This window comes from Tupaia chinensis, unplaced genomic scaffold (assembly GCF_000334495.1).
Source record: "Tupaia chinensis unplaced genomic scaffold, TupChi_1.0 Scaffold142808_1, whole genome shotgun sequence".
Taxonomy (NCBI): domain Eukaryota; kingdom Metazoa; phylum Chordata; class Mammalia; order Scandentia; family Tupaiidae; genus Tupaia; species Tupaia belangeri.
The window spans coordinates 1,400,746-1,417,329 of NW_006202654.1; the positions used below are offsets into that span (position 1 = coordinate 1,400,746).

At 37.2% G+C, this 16,584-nt stretch overlaps 1 non-coding gene across 1 annotated transcript; it reads left to right on the top strand.

Moving 5' to 3' along the window:
* Positions 1-10,013: 10,013 nt before the first annotated feature.
* LOC114005159 (U1 spliceosomal RNA) lies at positions 10,014-10,177 on the top strand. The gene has a single exon (XR_003547051.1). It is a non-coding gene; the product is annotated as a U1 spliceosomal RNA (small nuclear RNA).
* The last annotated feature ends 6,407 nt before the right edge of the window (positions 10,178-16,584 follow it).

The following is a 16,584-nucleotide window of genomic DNA, read 5'->3' on the forward strand; positions in this document are numbered from 1 at the left end:
AGCAAACAATCAAAGCTTTTCAGGCCTTTAAAAGTACTCTTATGAATATAATAAACCTAACAAAGCAAACAAAATATAATCAATTTTTAAAATTTCTTTCAGCTTATGTGGCAAGACTAATGTTAGTTTCTTAAATCACATAGTGTAGATTGTTCACAAAATGAACTCAAAAGTACTAATTCTATGAGTTCATGTTATTTCTTGTTTTTTTAAAATATTCCCAGTGTCGACGGGATGTAAATCACCATGGCAGAAACTTCTAGTTTCTCCCCTATATTCAATCTCCTCTTCCTTTATGATAAGCATTGGCACACTTTTTCTGCAAAAGGCCAAATCATAAATATTTTAGGCATCATGGACCACATATAGCCTCTGTTGCATATTTGTCTTTTTGTAAAACAACCATTTAAAAATACGAAAAAAAACATTTTTAACTCTCTGCCCATACAAAAGCAGTCAGTGGGCTGAATTTGGCCTGTGCACTGTAGTTTGTTGATCCCTGTTCTAGAATTTTAAAATCCTTTGATTTTTTTTTTTAACTGGGCACATTTCCCAGATTATCTTGTAGCAAGGGGCCATATGCCTGACGTCTGTCCTTTTTTCCTCTGAGTGCAATGCAGATCTAATGGGGGCACCATCTTGGGTCTTAGGCAGGGACAGAACCATGAGTAGCAGAGCAACAAGATAGAAGGAGGCTGGGCTCCAAGGCACTGCAAGACTCCATGCTACTCTGACAACTTCAATTTCCTGGACATACCAGCCTCAGCTTTTATGTGAGAAAAGACATTTTGATCTTATTTACATCTCTGTAACCTGCAGCCAAATTTGTTTTTCAACTAATTCACTTTCTAAGGGGACAGATTTTCTATTGCAAGTGTTTTAAAGTTAGTGAGTCAAAAATTCCTAACCACTGTCTGGTTGTCAATTCTTTGGTATGGCTTTTAGCTTCTTATTTTTGTGATAAAATCCCTTACCCTTCACCCAGATCTAAAGAAACTCTAATGCTGTCCTACTCGAATTTTAAATTATCTCCATAGTTTGCTAGAAAGCCCAATGACTTTAGGCGTGAAACTCTGAGCAGAATGAGTATACTATGAAATAGCACCTAACTGATGCTATATAGTTTACTGTGGTCATTAAACAGTTATTTTTTAAATATATTTTTTAATTTCAAGAAAAGGTTTACCTTTAATAAATCAAAATCAAAGAAATGCTAAGAGAGCTTTGCTGCAAACTATTGAAAGTAGTTAGATTATTTAAGGCATTTTGTGAATTAATAAAACGTAGGTGGGGGGAGGAAGGAAAGGAAAACAACTATAGACACCAGACATAGTGTGCGAGGAGGGTGGGAAAGGACAGAGGGTGAGAAATGGGGGAAAATATATGTATGTATGTATATGTGTGTGTGTGTGTATATACATATACATATACACACACACATATAAATATGAAACTAGAAGTAGAAAATTATCAATGATAACATGTATGATTAAGCCACTATGCAGTATATTCTGGGTGGTAAATCACATTTTGTATGCTGTGATGATGCTCAGTGAATGAATGTAAAAGTAATTAATTAATTAAAACTTAAAACTAAAAAATAATTTTAAAAGAATCATAACAAAATAATTTTTTAAAAACTCCTATGAGGTTTTTGTGCTTCGTTTTATGTGTTAGCTGTTTGTATTGTATTGTTTCTGTTTGTATTGTTTCTCCAAGTAAGCAGGGCTGTTGATATGTGAAAACATAAGGACCTTTGATTCTCCCTGTGAAATTGTAATCTGAAGTGTAAGGGACATTGGGATTCTACTCCTAAGGCTCTGGACTGTCTCCCTCATTACCTTCTTCCCACCATCCAGTGCCTAGATGGTATTGATATAGCCATCATCAAAGCTGCATTTTCTCCTTGGTGCTGTATTTCTGAGCCTCGGTCTTGGTAACTGGGTCTGACTTCTCAGGTTCTAGAGCTCCAGCATAGGTTAGCCAGTCCTTCTGCAGAATAGAATCTACTCTCCTGTGCCTGGTCCATGACAAGGTCCCTTACAGGAAGAAGTACTTGGCACATAGTAGAGACTTACTAAAATTGAATTATTTTATCCCTAATGCTTTGGAAAACTAGAATAAAGCTGTAGCTTTTCGTGATGTTTTTCATTGCTGCTCTTAAAAATAATATTAGACAATGTAAGTGTACTTTGCCAGATTAAATTGGTCTCTTCACACATAAAAGTTGAAGGATGGGTGGAAAGTGAATCAAATTTAGGGGAAATATTTTGTCATAAAGAAGCTGGAACATAATCTGAAAGAGGCATTGATCTCCTGAGGGTGCTTTACTTGAGTGACTCAGTTTTTGTTATAGGTCCCAAATGACTGATGGACAATAATCATTTTTTTTTTGAGAGGTTTTTGTTATAGGGCACATGTGGTTGCCAGAAAAACAGAGAGACAGAAAGTGAGAAATCACCACCGCAGGGGGGGATGGCCATGCTGCAGTGCTTTCTCCTCCATTCTCCTCTTGGTATCTTGGGCACACGTGCCTGGAGTGAGTTTAAACCACCGGGTCTGAGACTCGAACCACAGTCAACTATATGGGAGTCCAGTAACATAGCCAGTAGTACGCCAGCTGCTGGTCCCATCAGTCATTTTGGTATGGTGAATTTTTTTTTCAGTTGACTTTTTTGTTGAATAAGTATAGACTTAGTGAATACCTTGACAAACTGTCTTGCATCTCAATGTTAATAGTGTGGATGTGGCATTTGTCAAGAAGCTTCTGCATATTTTTCATGTAATTTTTGGATGCTTTACTTTGACTCAGATAAAATTGAAAAGGGTAAAAAAATGTATGCTAATTTAGCTAAGGTGACAACATGTGTTTTATTTTAAAAAATTTTATTATTAACAACTTTTATTTTTGACAGAGCATGTGCACCCCATGGGGGATGGTCATGCTAAAAATCTCTTCTCTATTTGGCATTTTGGACATGCATGCACACCTGTTGTGTATTTCAAGCTACCAGGTCTGGGACTTGAACTGCACAGTTGGCCATGTGAGATCCAGCCACCTTAACCACCAGGCTGGCCCAACTTCTTGTATTATTTATGAAACTGGAAATATCTTCAATATTCACCTTCATTTACTTGTTTGATTTATTATCCTTAAAAACTCTGTCTTGGGGGCTGGCAGGTGGTATAGTGATTGGGATGCTGGACTCCCACATGACCAACTGTAGTTTGAGTCCTGGACCTGGTGACTTGCTTTCTCACTTTCTCTCTTTCTGTCTCTGGTCAAATTAAATAATAATAGTAATTGGGGGCCAGCAGATAGCATAGCGGTTACATCACTGGACTCCCACATGGCCGACCACGGTTCAAGTTCCAGACTTGTAATGCTGGGTGTGTGTGTGTGCACACCCAAGATCTCAGGAGGAGAATGGAGGAGAAGGGATTGCGGTGTGACCATCCCACCTGAGGGGGGCGATTTCTCACTTTTCCTCTCATTGTATCTGTTGGTCTCTCTTTCCAGTGAGCACATGTGCCCTAAGGCAAAAACCTCTAAAAAAATAATAATAAAATAATTCTTTACAAAGAAAACAACTTTGTCTTAGGTATATAGTGCATTTCTCTTGGCACAGTATCTGATTTACCTTTGGGCTATACCTTTCCTGAATGCAGTTAAAAGTGGAGTAGAAATATTTCTTGAAAATATTTAGCTATTTTATTTAGGAATATTGAAATTTAAAGGAATATTATAATACACATTCTAACACAAATTTGCTTATATGTCATGCTATATTAACTTTAAAATTTAAGTGTTTTATCAGCAAGTTAGAAGTTAATTAAAAATCAAAGCTTTTGATAGTATGAATACTTGGAGATTTTTCTCTGTATATATTTTTTTCTTGGTAAGTGGCATTGTTGAAGTAGCTCATTTCTGATTATTGGCCTTAAAAAATACCAAATAAACTTGCCTAAAAGGTGCAAGCTTAATGCAGTAAGATATTCTTTTGCCTTTGATTAAACTTAACATTCTCCTTTTAATATCTTACATCACTTCATGTGACAAGATCCCAAGCTTTCAGATTAGGACAAGTTGGTACTTAGTTTGTCATAGGAACTCCATTTGTACTTTTTAAAAAATATCAGTATGACTTATACCCTGTTGTAAATCACTTTAATACTTACGAGTGAGTCATGAGTAAAACATAGTATAAAATTTATTGTTTGTTTGTAGGAAATCCAAGCAAAGAGTCAAAAGAGACCTCAGGGCAAAGAGTTATTTTAGAACAAGTAGAACTCTGTAACACAAATGGCTCAGGATTCCTTTGGCACCTTTTAGAGCCTTATGTCATGGTAGATGACCTTCCTAAATGCTTGATGTTTTCTAGAACCTGTGGCGGAATCTTTATAAGGATGTCATTGGGTTGTGTATAGCAGCATCTGTCTACAGCAAAGATTGGATGCAATGTTAATTCCTTTTAAAGTCATAAACAACAGTCTTATTTATATGAGAAAATACTCAGCTGGTCATATTTAAATAAAAAAATAATACTGGTTCCTTGGGAAAGTTATGATGCATTTTTGCATAGGAAAATATGTCATGACTTTCCTAATGACCTAATAAATATATAGACCTGTGACATAATTTTGTCACACGTTTCCCACTTTCCTTTTATATGGTAATTATAAAATATTTGTAATAACATATAAATTAAAATTGTGTAGAAAAATATTTTTCCCTTTTAATGTATGTGTGTGCATGAGCTTGTATAAGAAGGGAAATACTACAAAATTAATTTGAAAAATAAAAAATTGTTGACATTCAATTTTTTATTGACTTACAGAAATGGCCATCCTCTCGGTTGAGACTTCATGAGATTTTTCTTGAAGTAGCTATGCTTCCTTTGTTTTATGATCTAAGGTTTTTATGAGATGAATTTATTACCTTTATAATCAGGAAGAAAACTCCAAGAAAGTCGTTAAGTGAAACCTAAAGGCAGCCTCTCCCTTTCTCCCCCATTGGGATACCACTGTCTTTCCCTCCCGGATGGCTGCAGTAAGCCTCTCTCCAGGCACTAGTGTTTTCCTCTAACACACCCTGCCTCCTCCTCTTTCACCTCTTGCCTCTTCTACCCATCTTGTTGCAAAGTCCCTTCTTTTGCATTTCTTACCATCAATTTTCTCTTTCTGGGTTTTCTCTCTTACTTAACCACAGTAAAAATAGCATCAGGTATTTAAATAGTGCTGACTATGTGCCATGCACAGTTCTAAGCCCTGAACCTGTCATTTAATCCTGACAGTGACCTAAGAGGTAGATAATATTATTATCCTCCATATTAAGATAGACGAGGAGCACTGGCAGGTGGCATGGTGGTGAAGGATGCTGGACTCCCACATGGCCAACCATGGTTCGAGTCCTGGACCTGGCGGCTTGCTTTCTCACTTTCCCTCTCTCTCTGTCCCTCTCTGGGCAAATTAAAATAACTAAAAATAATAAAGTTAAAAATAAAATAATTCTTAAAAAAAAAAGATTGAAGAGGAAACTGAGGCACAGAGAATTTAATTGACTTGCCCCCCAAATAATCTGGATATGCAGGCTATAGGCATAAGTACTGTACTGCTCTCTGGATACCTTATTTAGCCTCTGGAGTGGTCTCTGTTCCTGGAATAAGAAGCCACATTTCTGCTTCTGAGCATACTATCAGGTTTCTTTGCCTAGAATAGGGATCAGCAAACTACATCCTGGGGGCCAAGCCTTCCCTCCCCTAACATCTGTATGTGTCAATAAAGCTTGAGTTTTATTGATACATAGTCACACCTATAATTTACGTATTACCTATGGCTTCTTTCCAGGTACAAAAGCATATTTGAGTTTTTGTGCCCAAGACCATATGGCCTGCAAAGCCTACTACCTGGCACTTGAAAGTTTGCTGACCTGTGGCCTAGAGTGCAATTTCTATATCCAATCATCTTAGTTACTGTAGCTGTGTAACCAATTACCCCAAATCTTCATGGTGCAAAACAGCCATGGATTCTCTGGGTCAAGAATTCCAACAGAGTTCAGCATTTCTTCTTCATGATATCTGGGACGCAGACCGAGAAGACTCAAACAGTTCAGGGCTAGAACAATGGGAGGTCCTCAGCCATCACTTTCTAGCTCTAGGTGATCTCTTAAGCATGGCAGCATCAGATATCTGGACTTCCATCATGAGCTCAGGGCTCTTGGTGTGCATGTCTCAAGAGAGAGCCAGGTGGAAGCTGTTATACCTCTATGACTTGTGTCATGTGGTGCTGCTTTTGTGTTTTGTCAGTCAGGGCAGTCACAAAGACCCTCCCAGGTTTAAGCAGAAAGAACATAGGTGCCAACTCTGAACGGAAGGGTGTCAATGTCACATTGTTAAGAACAGTGTGTGGGATGGAATGTATATTGGTGTGACTAACTTTGGAATCTAAAATGTGCCACCCTCACCCAGCCACCTGTCTAACTCTAGACATTAACTATTTTCTGGAACTGTCTTTGGGAGCTCACTATGTCCTGGGCTCACAAATATTCTGCCATATACTACTTCATCTCTGAAACCCTTGCTGATGTTCGTATATGCAAGTTGCATTTGTCTTGTCCATTTCTTCATCCTCTGTTAGAACATATGATTTTTTAAATCTTCTCTTATTTTTTAAATTCTTTTTAAAATTCCATTTAATCACATATATCTTTATAGTGTATAACATTTCTTTTTCCAGCACGATGACCATGCCTATCAGTCAAGACAAAGGCATTACTATACACATCAGCAGCAGCAAATAGCTTTTCATTTTTTTCCAGATTCTTTATTTTTTTTCCTTATTCTTCCTGTTTTAAACATTCGATCACTGTACATCAGTTGGCTTGTAAAGAGAATTTACCCAACATGAACTACTTCTCAGACCACTCCAGTTGAGAATGCTATACATGTTATCATTAACAGGTAATAAAGCATTTCAATGAACATGTGATTTTTTTTAACCTAACCCATGAGAATCATTCCCAGCCTTCTAAGCCTTGCTCTGTCATGTGAGTTACTGTGTGTTTGCTTGTTAGTTTTTCTGAGCCAGAGTCAAATTTTACAATCCAGAAGTGGCTTCTCTTTCTCCCTGTGCCTAGAAAAGGCCCCTGATCTGCTTGAAGTTTTAAAGTTGTTATTTCTCCTTTTTGGAATCAGCAGAAATTCTGTGTGAAAGAATGCAAGTGGCAGTCTGGATCAATGCAGAATGTGTGTGATGGAAGGGAACCAGGGGATTTGTCTTAAAACTGAATTTATAGGGGCCAGAAAATGGCAAAGTGGTTAGGCCCTGGACTCCTACATGGTCAACCATATAGTTCAAGTCCTGGACCTGGTGGCTTGAAAATCACACTGGGTGCATGTGTGCCCAGAATCCCAGAAAGGATTGTGGTATGGCCATCCCCTCAGGGGGGTGAGGGGTGGGGGGGAGATTTCTCACTTTCCCTCTCACTGTCTCTCTCCATACCTTTCTGGAACTGCTGCACATATGCCTTATGGCAAAAAACTTAAAATTTCAGGTTTTTTTTTTTTAAACAGCATTTCACACAAACCTAAATAAAAGTCAGTGGGTGTTGATTAAAAAGTGGTAGACAGTGGGGTTGATGTCTTTATGTCTGCCCTTGGTTCTGCCACTGACTTTCTCATTTTGGGACTTTGTCCTTTGCAGGTTGAAATTTTCCGTTGTCTTGGAAAAGTAAATTTCTACAGGAATGCTTCAAGATTTACCAAAAGTAAGGGAAGGGTGAAAAGAAAGAAAAGTAGATCATAAACATCACTTGATGGTCTTTAAAACCAGTGAATAAAAGACAACGAAACTTTCCTTAGAAATTTAAACATTTATTTCTTAAACAAAAAGTATGGAAGCAAGACATCCATTTTGAAATTTTTTCCACATAGAAACTTGGGGTAATAAGCTTGTTGTTATTATTATTTTTTTTATTTTCATGTTTTTTTTTTTTTTTTTCTCATAGGACATTTGTACTCACTGGAGAGCAAATTCTCTGGAGAAACAGTGAGAAGGAAAGTGAGAAATCACCCCCCACGGGATGGCTATCTGCAGTCCCTTCTCCTCCATACTCCTCTTGGTATTTTAGGCATGCACGTACACCCAGCATGTTTCTCAAGCTACTAGGTCCAGGATTTGAATCACAGTTGGCCACATGGGACTCTAGTACCTTAGCCACTATACCACCTGCTGGCCCCAAGCTTGATATTTTTTACTTGCAAACTGAATTTTTGTTAGTTTCTCTCAGAAAACAACATTTTTGTTATGTCTTTCTTTTCTCCTTCCTCAAAATTTTCTGCCAAGGCTAGAGATTAGCAGGCTATGGCCTTCATCCTAAATCCAGCCTCCATCAGTTTTTTTTTTTTTTTTTTTTTTTTTTAGAGAGGTTTTTGCTATAGGGTACGTGTGCTCACTAGAAAGACAAAGAGAGACAGAGACAGAAAATGAGAAATCACTCCCTGGTGGGATGGCCACACCGCAATCCCTTCTCCCTTCTCCTCTCAGGATCTTGGGTACGCATGCACACGTGCCCAGCATGAGTTTAAGCCACCTGGCATGAGTTTAAGCCACGAGGTCCGGGACTCGAACTGCAGTTGACTACATGGGAGTCCAGTGACATAGCCATTACGCTAACTGCTGGTCCCCAGCCTCCATCAGTTTTTATAAATGAAGTTTATGTGGAACTCAGTGATATCCCTTCCTTGCTTCTGTCTGCCTTTTACTACAATGACCAGACTGAGTAGTTGCAAGGGAGATCAGATAGAACTACAAAGGGAAAATTTTTACTGTATAGGCTTTTACAGATAAAAGGTTGCTGACCCAAAGCGTATGTTGCTATTAAACTAATTTTTACACTCTCTTTTTAAATTTAAATGTCAGATAATACAGTGAATCACATGGTGAATTTTAGCAGGGATATGTTTAACTTTACACTGAATTATGTATTTACTAAATATTAAGGTGTTAGGAGAGACCAAGCTACCTTTTCATTTTGGTACTTGTATGATTGAACTTGAGAAATATACTTTCTTTTTTTTTCTTTTTAAAGAATTATTTAATTTTATTTATTCATTCATTTTTAATTTTTTAAATTTAACCATAGACAGAGACACAGAGAGAAGGAAAGTGGGAAATCAAACCACCAGGCCCAGGACTTGAACCGTGGTTGACCATGTGGGAGTGTCCAGCACCTTAACCACCTTGCCACCTGCTGGTCCCGAGAAATATACTTTCTAAAAATGGATTTTGACTATAAGTGTTCATTAGCATCCTTTATTTTTTTAACATCTTAAAAACATTAAATGAAAAAAATGAATTTAAGACAAGAACTTAGAAATCTATGAGACGAACTCTTCAGAAGAAGAAATTAGGATTAATGTCATCCTGTTACTATTTGGTTTAAAAGAAATTTGTGAAATATTTCCAGTGAATATCACAAATGGTTGCAGTAGTGAAATTCCTTGGCTATCATAACAGAACAGTAGGCCCTGTAGAGGTCTGCAAGCTGTGATGAGAGGAGTCTCTGCAGGATCCGGGGTTGGTGGAAATGGGTGACCATCACTTATGAACTTCCATTTAAAATATGGTTGAACTGTACTCAGAGAAGGGTAGATTTGTATAGCCAAAGAATAAAAAATTCCCTAAGAATAATTATGGTAGTTTATACCACCCATGATCAGGGTCTGTAGATCTCTGTTGAATTTTTTTCTCTTTCATTATCATCTGTACTCAACTTAGTGATTAAATAATAGCAACAGCAGCCTTAGTTACCTGATATTAGCAAATATAGTACCACTTATCTAAAGCAGAAGGAAATGCAGAACTGTATAAGAATTGAAATATATGGTCCCTATCCACCACGGACTCATAATCTAGTTGTTCTCAAGACAAACAAAGGAACAGGCAATGTATGAAACTCAGTCAGATGAAACCAGATGTCTGTCTGAATAAAGTGTTCAAGGAATTCAGAAGGTATACTTACCTGGCAGGGGAGATACCATGATCACGAAGGTGGTTTTCCCAGGGTGAGGCATATCCATTTCACTCCGGATGTGCTGACCCCTGTGATTTCCCCAAATGTGAGAAACTCGATGGCATAAGTTGTGGTAGTAAGGGACTGTGTTCATGCTTTCCCCTGGGGAAAAAAAAAAGAAAAAAAAAAGAATTCAGAAGAAGAGGTTATTAATGTGAGCTACAACAGCATAACAATGGATGGAGAAGTAGGACTTGGTGGCATCTTGTGGGATTCTGACTCTGTCAGATTAGAGCCAGCAAATAAGGACATTTCAGGCACAGGAAGAAACACATACAAAGTTTTATCTTAGGAAAGAGCATCCCTAATTTGGGGAGAAGTGGAGGAACCAGCCTCTATAAAGAAGAGACGTGAACTTTGAGCATACTGGATTAATAGATGTGGCCTGAATTTTGTGAATCCTGGATGGTGGGTGGAGGTGCCTGCATTCAATGCTGTAAGACTTTAGAAATAATCTATTGGATTGTTGGAAAAGTCATGACACATTTTAGCATGGAAAAAAATACATTATGACTTTTCTGACAACCCACTGATAGACATAGCAAGAAATAGCTAAGTGAATTGTGGCACATCCACAGGATGGAAAGTAGAATGTCATTTAAGATTATGTTTTTAAGTAGTTTATTGTCTGTAAAGCTTAATGAGTGAAAATAAAGAAGTATATTTAATTACATAGCGTAGCCACAACAGTATGAAATGAAAATCAGTATAATAAAATATTTAGAGTAATACTCTTTAGGAGCAGAAATTCTAGGTGACTGTTTTCTATTTTACTTTTCAAGTCCTCTCTGATGAGCGTATATTTTATTTTACATTAAAAATTAATAAAGGTTTTGTTTCTTGTGTATAAATAACTGCATATACTGAAAAACAAATACAATTCACATTATTTATATGCTAATGGAGAAGAAAACCAGGTACCTAATGAAAAATTAAATAAAAATATAGTAATTGAATAGTAATAATTCAAAGTGTTTTTTGTTTGTTTGTTTGTTTGTTTTTTGCCATAGGGCATACCTACTTGGTGGACAGAGAGACAAACAGAAAGAGAGAGAAAATAAGAATCATCTCCCAGGGGGCATGACCATGCTGCAACACCCTCTTATATATTCTCCTTTTGGAATTTTGGGCATGCACACACATGCACTTGGACTCTTTTTCGTGCTGCCAGATCTGGGACTTGAACCCCAGAGTTGATTTTAAGGGATCCAACATCTTAACCACCATGCTACCTGCTGGCCCTAATACTTCAAAGTAAAAGTTTTATTATGGTTTGTTTTTATGTGCCATAAAATTCACCAGTTTAAGTGTGCAGTTTAATGGTTTGATGAATTTTAGTAAATTTAAATGGCTGCACAACTATTACCGGCACCCAATTTTAGAATAACTTGTGTCATGTCAAGAAGTTCTTATGTGTTTATATCCACTTTCATACCCAGATCCAACCAACCACAGATCTTCTGTCTCTATAATTTTCTTTTTGTCCAAAAATTTCTTATAAATGGAATGAGAAAATATGTGGTCTTTTGTGTTTGACTTCTTTTACTTAGTATATTGTTCTTAATGTTCAGATATATTGTTTCTTCTGTCAGTAGTTTGTTGCTTAGGACTATTCTGTTGTAGAGATATACATCATGCCAGGCCTTTATCTGATAGATACCAGTATCACAACCCCTGTCATGACAACCCAGAACACCCCCAGATACCGCCCAATATTGCCTGGGAACAAAATTGCCCTTAGTTGAGAGCCACTGGTTTAACAAATTGATATGGATTTAGTAGAAGCTAAAAATCAAAGGTATGTACAATAGTAAAAGCGGAATTTAATATGGGTATTTCAGATGAGTAGAATTAGAAAGAAGGGGGGATTTCAGGAAAAACATTTTCTTTTTTATAATAAGTGTTGCTGCTGAAATAAGTTTGTAATAGAGATTTGAGATAAGAATTCTCTTCTGTTCTCCTACCATTCCACCAGCCCTGTTTTCCTTTCTTGTATTTTCTTCTGGTCTTCATCCACACGTCTGTCTTGGTAAGCAGAAGGACCGAACATGCCTTTTGTGAGACATTTCGCTTGGCTCTGATTTTGTGCTCTTAAGTCCAATCTTTCAGTGTGCTCTTCTGTTCATGTAGTTCTTATTTTTTGTACTTTGAATTATTTTCCTATAATGAATATCTCTGAATAATATTACTAGGAAAAAGGATTCACTTTTTTATGGACTTTTTTTTTTTATATGTATCACCTCTTTGTTTTCCAAGTTTTGTACCAGTTAGAAAACATCCATTTCGATTTGTATAGGCTCCGTTGTACCAAAAATCGTCTTTGAATAAACTGTTTCTTCCTTCTACATCTTGAGAAGCACCAGTTCCTAAGCCTCTAACAGTAATAGTCCAATATTTCACTTTTATTAAAGATCCTGTATATAAAACAAACAATATGCTAAGACAAAATTCCTCCGCGAAATATAATCCCCACAACAGACTAAGATTTGAAGTCTAGAATGATAGGAAATTAATTTAAAAAGATAAATATACTTGTGCACCAAGTAAGGATGGTACTTTATGCAATAAAGCCTCCTTAAGTAAACATTTGATGGAAGGAATAGAATCTTACTTGCACATAAATCTCTCTTATTAGCCATGAGGTTGTGTGTTATAAGTGAACGCTAATGTACCCAAGGGAAGGGGAAATAGGAGAGATTATAGCAAATAAGATGAGGGCAGAACAGTTTCACCATTCATCAAAAATTGGTCCAAAGTTGTTTAACCAAAACTGAAGAAAAATAGATGGCTATCCCAATCTGATGGTTCTTTCTGTAATGGAGTCAAGCAAATACTTAATCCATAGCAACTTTCTGTAAAGGTGCTGAGTGCTCTAAGAACTTAATGTAACTCAGGCATAAATGGAATATGTTTCCTGCCCTCCTCCTCTTTGATTTCTCTGGCTTAACTGAAAATTGAACAACAACAACTACCAAAGAAAAAAAAAAAAAGCATCAGATGGAACTATTCAGAGTTTGAATTTTGTGGCTATAATTCTACTTCTTTTTACAGAGCTGGCAACATTGTGTTGGGTAGAATTTTCTTACATAGTGTGATCTGAAGGCATTTGGCTTAGGAAGAATCTCATTCTCCCTTGCAATGAGTTTTCTAGCACTTCATAGCACTTCACAAACACATTCCCTTTTACAGATGGTAATATTGAGGGATCGTCTAAATAAGTAAGTGAGAGAAATAACAAATGAAGAATGAAACATGCTTGAGCCCAAGTAGCTGCACTGCTGGCATTCAGACCACATGGTGGTAGGTCCATTGCATTGTTTATGGCATCAGCCTGCCTGGGTCGCATTGATAGTTAATACTTTCCAGGACTGTTATGAATTTTAAATGAAAAATGTATCGCCTGGTATAAAAACTTAGCCATTGATTACTGCTGTGGTGGTATGTTTTGTTTTGTTTTGTTTTGTTTTGTTTTTCATCATAGGAAGCTTAGGACTCCCAGGTGTGTGGGGACTTATCCTAAAGATACACTTGGCTCAATGTCAAAACTGCAGTCATCCTTAGGAGGGGTGTTTAAAAAGGAAGAGGTCACTATCACTTGCAGTTTAATTTTTTTCTAGTCTAGCTCCGTAATTTCAAGGACAGTGTATACAAGTATCTGATAGGGCGAGTCTGGTAGTGATTCCAGAGGTTGTGGTACCTTGTGATGGCATCAGGGGTGCCTGGTGGTGTGTCAGTAGAACCCAGTGGATGCAACTCCTTCCTAGCCACTGGATGCACTGAGGAGGGACCTCCACACAGATATGCAAGCATTTGAGCAAACAGGCACTATTCAAGAGCCTCTGTAGATACTTGTTAAAAGCTCCTAGAAATAACTGGCAGCAGCCCTCTAAGAAACTGTGGACTTTGTAGTAGCTGGTGGGCTTGAGATTCAGCAAAAGAGAGGTTATATTGAGAACTGCTTTTGCTACTCTTGATAGAAAAGACTATGAAATATAGGAGTGTGTGTGTGCATACGTGTGCACGTGCATGCATGCACATATAAATGGAAATTTGGTTAAAATAAAACTAATGAAATGGTAAGACACCAGATTATTCCACCTGTGTCCACTAATGTTCTATTGCTTATCTAGACTTTGTCAGTGATCTGTAGTTATCAATTATCTATTGGAATGCTCCCAAAGTATGTTTGAGGAACCCCAGGATATACCCTCACATAGTCTACAAAAGAGAAAACCTTGGACCACATACATTTTGAAAACTTTGGTAATTTACACTTCACATTAGCATATTAAAGAGTTTTGTCCTGACCTTTAGGATGTACTTGTACTTTGTTCAAACCAGTCTTACCTACATTCATCTGATCACAGAATTCTGTTTTTGCATAACATTTATGAAAAATCTCATAGTCATGTTTCGAAGAGCATGTTTTAGAAAATATTCTATGGTAACGTTATAATATTACTGTCATAACTGAAGTTTTAGTAGATAATAAGAGAAACTTGCAGTCTTTTAAAGAGCTTTTCATTGATACCCATTGTCACTTGTTGCTTATATCCAAGTTCAATTAGAAACTCAACATTTTTTCTTTTAAAAAATTATGTATTTATTTGATGATTATTATTTTTAATTTGCTGTAGGGCATGTGTACTCACCAGAGAGACACAGAGAAAGAGAGAGGGAAAATGAGAAAGCAGGCCACTAAGTCCAGAACTTGAACTGCAGCCGGCCATGTGGAAGTCCAGCATCCTAACCACCACACCACCTGCTGGCCCCAAAAGTCAATATTTTTCTACCCTGGCACTACATTGCATTCCTCACTAGTAAGAGAATCTAGTCTACCAGAAAAGGTCTAGAATTTCTGATCTTGACATTAGAAGATCCAAACTTTTAATAAACCACAGTTACCACATTGAGTTGATAAGATTCTGGTGAAAGCAAACATATTTGGCATTTTATAGAGGTTGAGCAGCTATTATTGAAGGTAGATTTCTAACAGGCTTATGAAATGTTAAAACTTTCCTACAAACAGTCACTTGTAAATTCCTCAAGCATTACAGGGCAGAAGCATAGTGACCATTGGATAAGAATGTCCCGTTCTTGGGTCCATGTGGAATTATTACTTTGTTGCCAGGTAAAATATTAAGGTTGTCATTAAGAATTGGACAGGAGCCTTGGTTTTCAGCTTTAGAAGGCAGTATCAGTTGGAGGATTTATTGAATGTTTTTCATTCTAAGTGGAAGATAAGTTAGTTTTGTATCTCTTATTTGTGTAAGTTATATATCAAATTTTATACATGAAATCTCCTTTTGTAGTTATGTTTTAAAAAAACAAAAATATAAGACCAAGTTGGTGATACTGGTAGGAGATATTCTGGCAGAAATGATCACATGTATTTTATGATAAATTTCACAGTAGCTAAAATTATGATATGGGCAAAGGTTGGTTGGTTGTTTCTTCCCAGTAACAACTCCTCTTTATTTTTTTCTGTTTCATCATATTCAAGTCAGGAAGATGAGGAATGCTTATATTTTATGGATCTAGTGAGCGAATCTACCTAATGACTACGAGCCTCAGTTTCCCCTTTTGCAAAAAGTATGCTTATGTCATAGAGCATTAGATTTTTAAAATGGATTGCCAACTCTGAAGGACCTGGTACCATTCCTGGCGTATAGTACATGCTCTTGATATGTTCATCTCTCACCCTTTCATCTCTTCCCTTCTCAGTGTTTAAAGTCCTTCTCAGGCTACTCATTAACTAAGCTCCATGTTGGTCTCTCCCAAATCTCCACTCGTGCACATTTCTTTTCCCCTACATCCTAATTGAATTATTTTGTCTTGTTTTCCATTACTTTATTCCTCAGCTTCATTTTCACTGTTTTCCTCACCACTGTCCTTGCCTCCAGACTTCAATCATAAGTTGCCTTGTAGCCTGAGTTTGTCCATTCACTGTGCAGGCCTTTCCCTGGGGCGCACCAGTCCCATTGAAATCATTGCCCATCTTGAAAAGTTGTTGGTTCTATTCTCTTCCCCTCTCAAGTTAGAAACATTATTCTCTACTTCTTTGCCAAAATACTGAGACATGTTGTCTATGCCAGCTGCTTCCATTTTTTTAACTCTTTAATGCTTTCTTAATTCTTAGCAATTGCCCTTCACCTTGGTGTTTAACTAAAGCACTTCTCCTGAACGTCCTCAAGAAACCATTTTGCAAAATATGTTGACCTCCCTGAGTTGTCAATTTCCTAGATCTTTCTGCTTCATTTGATTGTTTTGTTCCTCCTTGAATGTGTCCTTTGCCTTCTGCTGACAATTTATTGTCTAAATCGTATGCTTTCCCTGCCTACTCTTGTTCCACAGGCTCTTCCGGGCCTTCTTCCTCTTCTGCTGCCTGTTTTCTCTAAAGGTTATATCTGGCCTGTTGGCACCATCCCATATACTACAGTTCAGTAGAATTAAATCATGGCTGCAGATAAATCTGACCAGCTGTTTTCCACTACATTCACATCATTATCACT